Source organism: Gorilla gorilla, chromosome X (assembly GCF_029281585.2).
Source record: "Gorilla gorilla gorilla isolate KB3781 chromosome X, NHGRI_mGorGor1-v2.1_pri, whole genome shotgun sequence".
Taxonomy (NCBI): Eukaryota; Metazoa; Chordata; class Mammalia; order Primates; family Hominidae; genus Gorilla; species Gorilla gorilla.
Genome location: NC_073247.2, coordinates 82,027,194 through 82,038,388, shown reverse-complemented (window position 1 = coordinate 82,038,388; position 11,195 = coordinate 82,027,194).

Genomic DNA, 11,195 nt, shown 5'->3' with positions numbered 1-11,195 from the left:
AAAGGCATAGTTTTAAATAAAATGCTCCTCTGAGAGTAGGGATTTAAAGAAAATTTATAAAGTAACTTTTATTTTGTTACAATGTTTTCTCTTTTAAATTTCTAACAAAGTAATAAATTCAAGTGATAAAAAAATAAAATAGTACAGAGGGTTTATGATGAAAAGGAACAGTTATCTAACCCTGTCTCCACTTCCTAAGGGAAAATAATTTTAACTCATTTTGGTATTAATTCTGGTGATTATCTCCCTAAGTCTAAACAATATGCTTTGATCTGTTCACTGATGTATCTGAAGGGCTGTTGACAATGCCTGGCACATAGTAGGTGCTCAATAATATTTGTTGAATGAATTCTCCTTTTCCTAGTTGGTAGATTGTCTTTTCACTTTTTGTTTATTTATTTATTTATTTATTTGAGAGAGAGTCTCACTCTGTCACCCAGGCTAGAGTGCAGTGGTGCGATTTCAGCTCACTGCAACCTCCACCTCCTGGGTTCAAGGAATTCTTGTGCCTCAGCCTATCAAGTAGCTGGGACTACAGATGCACACCACAATGCCCAGCTAATTTTTGTATTTTTTGTGGAGATGGGGTTTCACCATGTTGGCCAGGCTGGTCTCAAATTCCTGGACTCTAGCAATCCGCTCACCTCAGCCTCCAAAAGTGTTGGCATTAAAGGCGTGAGCTACTTTGCCCAGCCCTTTTCCCTTTTTTAGAGATTTTTTTTCAAGTTCTTAATTTTAACTTGGTTGAATTTATCAATCCTTTCCCTTGAGGTTTATACTTTTTGCGTGTTGTTTAATCAATTCTTCCCCATCTGAGGTTTTAAAGATATTTTCCTATGAATTTTCTTCCTAAATTTTAAGTCTCTTTTTCTTAAACATTTATTCATAACTTTAGGGAAGAGAAAGGGCTGCAAAAATAGCAGGTTTAGATAGTTACAGAAAAGAGTTTCCACAAATATTGACCGGAGTGATTCTCAGTCTGTAAATGGGGCTGGGCTAAGCCTCTTGGCTCCTCTTCAAGCTCCTTCCCTGATGTTTTTAGTCTCAGGGCCAAGCCTTCCATCCTAGCCCTCCTCTGCCAACCACTGCTACCTCACATTTTCTCTAGCTAAGATTCCTTGAAGAAAAGTACAAGTAAAAGGACTTAAGTGAAATCTATTTTATATCTCATTCATTTGTTCAACAAATATTTATTGTGTGCTATGTTTCATGCAGTGTTCTAAGTGCTGGGGTGACAGAAGTGAACTAGACAAAGTCTCTGTCCTCACGATGCTTACATTCAAGGGAGAGAAGACAACAGCAAACACATATATAATATAATATAATATAATATAATATAATATAATATAATATAATACCAAGCTGTGCTACATTCTGCAAAATGAAAAAATCAGAGTAAGGGGGCTGGGGAATGGGTTGCAATTTTAGATAGGTTGGCAAGGGAAGGCATGTGGCTCTAGGGGAAAAGTCACCGTAGACAGACAGAATAGCAGGTACAAAGTCCTTGAGGCAGGAGCATGCTTAACTTGTTCAAGGGGCAGCAAGTGGGCCAGTGTGGTGAGTAACAAGTAGAGAAAGGAGTAGGAAGTGGGGTCAGAGAGGTAGTGGTAGGGTTAGCCGTGGCAAGTCTTTGAGGACATAAGTTATCTTGAGTCATCAATGACTGCCTATTGGGCAGTAGCAAGGAGTAGGGCTGGATTTCTATTCTGGTCTCTTGGTCCCTGGTTTCTCTTCCCTTCACTACCCGTTTAATCTTTTGAAATTTCCCTTTCCACTTGTCACTTTCAGGTACTATTGCTTATGAGATAAAGGCCAAATTTCACAGTCTCTGAAAGCTCTCCCATGTTGTTCCCTCTACCTGGAATACCCACACATCTCTTCTTCGCCCAAGGTGGCATGACCAACCCAGTCAAGAAAAGAAGCCAGTTTTCTTGACTCTCAGTTGTAACAATAAGAACATGTTAGAACTAGAATGATTTCTGTTAGTTGGGATGCAGGTTCAGTGCATGTAACAGAGATCCAAAATAAAATACGGCTTAAATAAGTTAAAGATCTATGTCTTTCTTTCTCTCAGTCACCACAAGGTATCTGCGTTACTGTGGCAGTTCTGCTCAATGAAGTTGTTAGGGGCCCGGGCCCCTCCATCCCTAGGGTGTTGGCCTTACTTGCATTATCCACGCTGGTTCATCACCAGGTCTCCCTAGACCATTGTAATAGCTTCTTAATGACCTCCCTGCTTTGGCATTTGCCCTATTACATTCTATTTTCTACCAGACAGCTAGAGGAAGGCTTCTAAACTGTAGGCCAGATTTTGCCATTCCCTGCTCAAAGCCCTTCCAATGATGACGACAATCTCTAGACACTGATGTGGAGTGATTTCCAGAATATATTTTAGTGAAAAAAGCAAGATACAGAGCAGCATATATAGTAATACTACCTTTTGGGCTAGATGAGGGGAACAAAATATATATATTTTTATATATTATATACATTATCATATATATAATATGTATTTGTACATATATAAAACATGTTTATATATATGTACAAATACATATATACAGAAATGCTTTTATTGCAAAAAGTACTCTACAAGGAAAACAAACCCCAAATTAACAAAAATTGTTATCTGTAGGGAGAGGGAAAGGACAGGTTAGAGGGGGTGGAGATGGAAGTGAGATGTCTCTGAATATACTGTATCATATCAGCTAATAAGTGTGGAGGGAATGACAGAAATAGAAAAACATTATTGTACAACCTCTGATGAAATAATAGTGTCAGTCAATGATGATCATTGGCTGCTAAAACCATGAGGTGAAAGGTTGATATAGAATGTCACAATGAAAAGATCACGCTGTCACCACCTGCACTTCTGATCAATCTTAGAATCACTAAAAGTGGGGCAACCTATACTTATGAAGTATTAGTATACTTCAAATATATAAAGGACCTACCTATACTTATTCTTACCTCTAAAGTTAATCCTGAATCTAAACAAGCCTTGGACTAACTTTCAGTTTACAGGAAATGGAATAAAGGAACAAATTAAAAGATACCACAGGGAAGCAAACAGAGAAATCCAGAATCCAGGACTTTTTACAGGACAGTAATCTAGTTTCTTTAAGAAGTCAGTGGATCCAGGCTTGGAGACACGTACCTGTAGTCCCAGCTACTCGGAACGCTGAGGCAGGAAGATTGCTTGAGCCCAGGAGCTCTGGGCTGGAGTGTGCTATGCCAGTGGGGTATCTGCACTAAGTATGGCACAAGTTTGGCATTGATATGGTGACCTCCCGGGAGCAGCGGGGACCACCAGATTGCTTAAGGAGGGGTGAACTGAGCCAGGTTGGAAATAGAGCAGGTCAAAACTCCAGTGCTGATCAGTAGTGGGATCGTGCCTATTAATAACCACTGCACTCCATCCTGGGCAACATAGTGAGACCCCTTTTCTTAAAAATAAGTCCGTGGTATGAAAAAAGTGAGGGACAGGAGATGAAGGACTGCTTTAGATGAAAATAATTTATGGGACATCATAAACCAACTGGAAAAAATATTTTTAAGGCAATGAGGGAAATTTGACTATGGACTGAGCATTAGATGATACCAAAGAATTAATTTTGTTAGTTGTGATAATGCCTTTATTTTTATGTAAGAAAATATTCATATTTTTCAGATGTGACATATGTAAGGGTGAAATTTGCTTTAAAATACTTCAGCAAAAATAGAAAATTTGAAATAGATGAAGGAAGTGGTATTATCTTGATAATTGTTGAATCTAGGTGATGAATTTATGGAGGTTCATTATACTATTCTCTCTACTTTTGTATCTGTTTAGAAACTTTCATAATAAAACATTTTAACTCCTCCAAGAATTCCTCCTCTCACTTAGAAAAAATATCCAAGGTCAACACCTTGATCCCTGAGGTCCTACTTGATCTAGTCCCTGTCACCTCTCTCACCTCATCTTCCATTCTCCCCCTGTTCATTTCACCTCAGCCAGTTACCAGGCCATCTTGCTGTTCCCTAAACATGCCAAGTAGATTCCTTCTCAGTATTTTTGTCCTTACTCGTCCCTTTGCTTGGACTGTTCTTCCCCCAGTGGCAGCTGGTTGCCTCACTTCATTCAGATCTCTATCCAAATAACACATTTCCAGGAAGGGTCTCTGTCAGTACCCCAGCTGAAATAGGACTCCCACTGAGCCCTTGATTTTTCTTCACGGTACTTGTCACTACCTAATGGTGTGGCTTGCTTACTTGATTGATTGTCTGCCTCCCTAAAGTAGAATACAAACTCTCTGAGGGCAGAGTCTTTGTTTTATTCAGTGCCACAATCCCAACATCTGTTAGGTTGGCACAAAAGTAATTCTTTTTTTTTTCCTTTTTTTTTTTTTTTTTTTTTGAGACAGAGTCTCACTCTGTCACCCAGGCTGGAGTGCAGTGGTGTGATCTCAGCTCACTGCAACCTCCGCCTCCCAGGTTCAAGCGATTCTTCTGCCTCAGCCTCCCGAGTAGCTGGGACTACAGGCACGTGCCACCATGCCTGGCTAATTTTTGTATTTTTAGTAGAGACAGGTTTTCACCATATTGGCCAGGCTGGTCTCGAACTCCTGACCTCATGATCTGCCCACCTCGGCCTCCCAAAGTGCTGGTACAGGCATGAGCCACTGCACCCGGCCTTAGTGCAAAAGTAGTTCTATTAGGTTGCACCAACCTAATAGAACAGTGGTTGCCACATAGTAGGAACTCCATAAGCATTTGTTAAAATAACCAAAGAACAGGGTAGTGATGACTTGAAAGCACTGAGTGATTTGTCAGGTTGACACATTTGCTGAACTGCTAATCCTCTACAAACACCATGTGCTATAATGACCTGTATATGTCATATGGTGTGACGGATCTCGGAGATAAAGAGTGAGGCATCTCCCAGGCTCTGCTTGTCTTCACGGAGGACTTGTTTGCACAGATGCTTTGGGGCTGTGTTACCTGGCTCACCTCCAGGCAGTTGGTTTGTAAAGCGGGTGGAGCCCTCCTCTAGCTATCAGCATGACTGCCGTGTTTTCTGACTCAACAGTTCCCTGTCCAAGGCCATCCCTAAGCTCTGTTTTCTTCCAGTTACTGGGGAAAACAGGAAAACTGGTTGTTGAGAAAAAGTGCCACCAGGTCTCGGGAGCCAGCATGTAGGCTCTAAATGTTTTTAATTCTTCCTCAGACATCATGCCTTGAGACTGTGGTGGTTTATGTTGTGGAGGCCTGAAAAGAGTGAGTTCCCTGTGACAGTTGTGGACCTGGCAGCAGCAGTGAGTCTGAAGGTCTGTTTACTTTCCTCAACAAGGAACTGTTCCCCTATCTACATTACATCCAACCTCTCCCTTGTCCCTCTTGGTACTTTCTTGTTATGCAGCGACAGAATAGAAGTGAGCTTGGGCCTGTGGCACCTGAGGGATGCCTGAGCAGAGGCCCCATTCATTTCTTTTCAGCTCAACAAATGCTAAGGGACCTTGACCACTGATTTTGCTGCACATGAGGTAGTGTTGTGCCATTGGGTTGGAGTCTTGCTTCTGCCTAGAAAGCACCAGGGCCAAGGAAAAACATTTGTAGGCTCTGAGGAGGGCCCCACTGTTTTCTCTTAAGGGAATAGACCACAAAGGAACTGCAAGCAGAGGGACTCTAAATCCTGAGCCCATCTTCTGAGAGTCCCTTCAGTTTATTCTGTTATTTTTACGGTTTGATGATTTAAATGAAACTCTTTAATCTAATTACAATACACTTAGGTATACGGCATGACATTTTAGCTCTTTCCTCCAAATGATAGCTTACTTCCCCTGTAGCACCATTTATTGAACAATCCACCTCTTCCTTGTTTATTTGTGAGGCTTCCTTTATCCTGTATTCAGTGTGTGTGTGTGTGTGTGTGTACACACAGACATATATATATATATATATATGTTATTTCAACTGTTTATTCTTTCAGATGAATTTTAGAATAAATTTCTTACATTTCAGACAAAACCCTGCTAGTATTTTATGTACATTAAACATTCAATTTAATTTGGAAATAATAGCTTCACAACATTGAATTGTCTCATCCAGGAACGTGGTAAATCTCTGTTTATTCCCACATTCCTTTATGTATCTCATTAATGTTTGTAGCTCTTTCTCCCATTGTGTTTTCTAGTCTGGTTGTTATTGGTATATAGGAAAAGTTTATTTTTTGTGTATATTATCTTGTATTTAGCTGAACTCTCTTATGAATTCTAACAATTTCTCAGCTTCTTCTCTTGAGTTTTTAAAGTAAACAACCATATTGTTTGCAAATAACTTATAGCTTAGTTGTTCCTGGGCCAAGTTCAGACATTAGGCTATCATAAGGTAAACTCAAATCCTATTGGCACAATATAATAATACATTGTAATTTTGTTCCTAAAGACTCATCTCACACTGTAAAAATGCCAAAATTGATCATGAAAATAAATGAAAAGAAAATCCAAATATATTATTTTAAAAACTCGTGTTAACTATGTAAAACCAAACACTCAATAGAAATGCTACATCATAAATGCTTCTTTTGGATTGACTAGCCTAAAAAAAAAGAAATGCTTCTCTTGGAGAATTATTTTGTCTCAGAGACTGGACTATCTCAGATGCCTTAAAATAGACATCCATTGTGAAGAACATGAAAAACTACTGAATTTGTACACTTTAAAAGAATGAATTATATAGTGTATTAGTCTGTTCTCATGCTGCTAATAAAGACATACCTGAGACTGGGTAGTTTATAAAGGAAAGAGGTTTAATTGACTCACAGTTCAGCATGGCTTGGGAAGCCTCAGGAAACTTACAATCGTGGTGGAAGAGGAAGCAAACACATCCTTCTTGACATGGCAGCAGGAAGGAGAATAATGAGTGAAGAGGGGAAAAGCCCTTATAAAATCATCAGATCTCATGAGAACTCACTCACTATCACAAGAACAGCGTGAGGGTAACCACCCCCATGATTAAATTACCTCTCAGCCAGGGACAGTGGCTCATCCCTGTAATCCTAGCACTTTGGGAGGCCTAGGCAGGTGGATCACCTGAGGTCAGGAGTTCAAGGCCAGCCTGGCCAACATGGAGAAACCCTGTCTTTACTAAAAATACAAAAATTAGCCTGGAATGGTGGTGGGTGCCTGTAATCCCAGCTACTCAGGAGGCTGAGTCAGGAGAATGGCTTGAGCCCGGGAGGCAGAGGTTGCAGTGAGCCGAGATTGCACCACTGCACTCCAACCTGGGAGACTGAGCAGGACTCTGTCTCAAAAAAAAACAAACAAAAAAAAACAAAAAACCTCTCACTACGTCCCTTCCACGACACATGGGGATTATGGGAATTATAATTCAAGATGAGATTTGGGTAAGAACACAGCCAAACCATCATTCTGCTCCTGGCCCCTCCCAAATCTCATGTCCTCACATTTCAAAACACAACCATGCCCTTCCAACAGTCCCCCAAAGTCTTTTTTTTTTTTTTTGAGACAGAGTCTCACTCTGTCACCCAGGCTGGAGTGCAATGGTGTGACTTTGGCTCACTGCAACCTCTGTCTCCCGAGTTCAAGTGATTCTCATGCCTCAGCCTCCTGAGTAGCTGGGGTTACAGGCACCCGCTACCACAATTGGCTAATTTTTGTGTTTTTAGTAGACATGGGGTTTCAGCATGTTGGCCAGGCTGGTCTCAAACTCCTGACCTCAGATGATCCACCTGCCTTGGCCTCCCAAAGTGCTGGGATTACAGGGGTGAGCCACTGCACCCGGCTGTTACAAAGTCTTAACTAATTCCAGCATTAACTCAAAAGTCTAAGTCCAAAGTCCCATCTGAGACAAGGCAAGTCTCTTCTGCCTATGAGCCTGTAAAATCAAAAGCAAGTTAGTTACTTCCTAGATACAATGGGGTACAGGCATTGGGTAAATACACCTGTTCCAAATGGGAGAAATTGGACAAAACAAAGGGGCTACCGACTCCATGCAAGTCCTAAATCCTATTAGGCAGTCATTAAACCTTAAAGTTCCAAAATGATCTCTTTTGACTCCATGTCTCACATCCAGGTCACACTGACTTGGGAGGTGGGCTCCCATGGTCTTGGAGAGCCCTGCGCCTGTGGCTTTGCAAGGTACAGCTCCCCTCCTGGCTTCTTTCACAGGCTGGCATTGAATGTCTGTGGCTTTTCCAGGTACATGGTGCAAGCTGTGGATGGATCTACCATTCTGTGGGCTGGAGGATGGTGGCCCTGTTCTCACAGCTCCACTAGGCAATGCTCCAGTGAGGACTCTGTGTTGGGGCTTCAACCCCACATTTCTCTTCTGCACTGCCCTAGCTGAGGTTCTCCATGAGGGCCCTGTCCCTTCAGCAAACTTCTGCCTGGACATGCAGGCATTTTCGTACATCCTCTGCAATCTAGGTGGAGGTTCCCAAACCTTGATTCTTGACTTCTCTGTACCCACAGGCCCAACACCACATGGAAGCTTCCAAAGCTTGGAGCTTGCACCCTCTGAAGCACAGCCTCAGCTGTACCTTGGCCCCTTTTAGCCATAACTGGAGCAGCTGGGACACCAGGCACCAAGTTCTTAGACTGCACACAGCAGGGGGGCCCTGAGCCCAGCCCACTAAACCACCTTTTCCTCCTAGGCCTCCAGGCCTATGATGGGAGGGGCTGCCGCTAAGGTTTCTGACATGCCCTGGAGACATTTTTCCCATTGTCTTGGTGATTAATATTTGGCTCTCTGTTACTTATGCAAATTTCTGCAGCCGGCTTGAATATCTCCTCAGAAAATGGGTTTTTCTTTTCAGTCTCATTGTCAGGTTGCAAATTTTTCAAACCTTTATGCTCTGTTCCCTCTTGAACACTTTGCCACTTAGAAATTTCTTCTGCCAGGTGGAGCCAAGATGGCTGAAAAGGAACAGCTCCAGTCTACAGCTCTGAGCATGAGCGACACAGAAGACGGGTGATTTCTGCATTTCCAGCTGAGGTACTGGGTTCATCTCACTAGGGAGTGCAGGACAGTGGGTGCAGGACAGTGGGTGCAGCGCACCATGCGTGAGCTGAAGCAGGGCGAGGCATCACCTCACCTGGGAAGCGCAAGGGGTCAGGGAATTCTGTTTCCTAGTCAAAGAAAGGGGTGACAGATGGCACCTGGAAAACCGGGTCACTCCCACCCTAATACTGCGCTCTTCCAACGGGCTTAACAAACGGCACACCAGGAGATTATATCCCGCACATGGCTCGGAGGGTCCTACACCCACGGAGCCTCGCTCATTGCTAGCACAGCAGTCTGAGATCAAACTGCAAGGCAGCAGCGATGCTGGGGGAGGGGCGCCCGCCATTGCTTAGGCTTGAGTAGGTAAACAAAACGGCCAGGAAGCTCAAACTGGGTGGAGCCCACCACAGCTCAAGGAGGCCTGCCTGCCTCTGTAGGCTCCACCTCTGGGGGCAGGGCACAGACAAACAAAAGACCGCAATAACCTCTGCAGACTTAAATGTCCCTGTCTGACAGCTTTGAAGAGAGTAGTGGTTCTCCCAGCACGCAGCTGGAGATCTGAGAATGGGCAGACTGCCTCCTCAAGTGGGTCCCTGACTCCCGAGTAGCCTAACTGGGAGGCACCCCCCAGTAGGGGCAGACTGACACCTCACACGGCCGGGTACTCCTCTGAGACAAAACTTCCAGAGGAACAATCAGGCAGCAGCATTTGCGGTTCACCAATATCTGCTGTTCTGCAGCCACCACTGCTGATACCCAGGCAAACAGGGTCTGGAGTGGACCTCCAGTAAACTCCAACAGACCTGCAGCTGAGGGTCCTGACTGTTAGAAGGAAAACTAACAAACAGAAAGGACATCCACACCAAAAACCCATCTGTACATCACCATCATCAAAGAGCAAAGGTAGATAAAACCACAAAGATGGGGAAAAAACAGAGCAGAAAAACTGGAAACTCTAAAAATCAGAGTGCCTCTCCTCCTCCAAAGGAACGCAGTTCCTCACCAGCAACGCAACAAAGCTGGATGGAGAATGACTTTGACGAGTTGAGAGAGGAAGGCTTCAGAAGATCAAACTACTCCGAGCTAAAGGAGGAAGTTCGAACGAATGGCAAAGGAGTTAAAAACTTTGAAAAAAAATTAGACAAATGGATAACCAGAATAACCAATGCAGAGAAGTCTTTAAAGGACCTGATGGAGCTGAAAACCACAGCACGGGAAGTACGTGACGAATGCACAAGCCTCAGTAACCGATGCGATCAACTGGAAGAAAGAGTATCAGCGATGGAAGATGAAATGAATGAAATGAAGCGTGAAGAGAAGTTTAGAGGAAAAAGAATAAAAAGAAACGAACAAAGCCTCCAAGAAATATGGGACTATGTGAAAAGACCAAATCTATGTCTGATTGGTGTACCTGAAAGTGACGGGGAGAATGGAACCAAGTTGGAAAACACTCTGCAGGATATTATCCAGGAGAACTTCCCCAATCTAGCAAGGCAGGCCAGCATTCAGATTCAGGAAATACAGAGAACGCCACAAAGATACTCCTCCAGAAGAGCAACTCCAAGACACATAATTGTCAGATTCACCAAAGTTGAAATGAAGGAAAAAATGTTAAGGGCAGCCAGAGAGAAAGGTCGGGTTACCCACAAAGGGAAGCCCATCAGATTAACAGCTGATCTCTCGGCAGAAATTCTACAAGCCAGAAGAGAGTGGGGGCCAATATTCAACATTCTTAAAGAAAAGAATTTTCAACACAGAATTTCATATCCAGTCAAACTAAGCTTCATAAGTGAAGAAGAAATAAAATCCTTCGCAGACAAGCAAATGCTGAGAGATTTTGTCACCACCAGGCCTTCCCTAAAAGAGCTCCTGAAGGAAGCGCTAAACATGGAAAGGAACAACTGCGACCAGCCACTGCAAAAACATACCAAATTGTAAAGACTGTCAAGGCTAGGAAGAAACTGCATCAACTAATGAGCAAAATAACCAGCTAACATCATAATGACAGGATCAAATTCATACATAACAATATTAACCTTAAATGTAAATGGGCTAAATGCTCCAATTAAAAGGCACAGACTGGCAAATTGGATAAAGAGTCAAGACCCATCAGTGTGCTGTATTCAGGAAACCCATCTCACGTGCAGAGACACACATAGGCTCAAAATAAAGGGATGGAGGAAGATCTACCA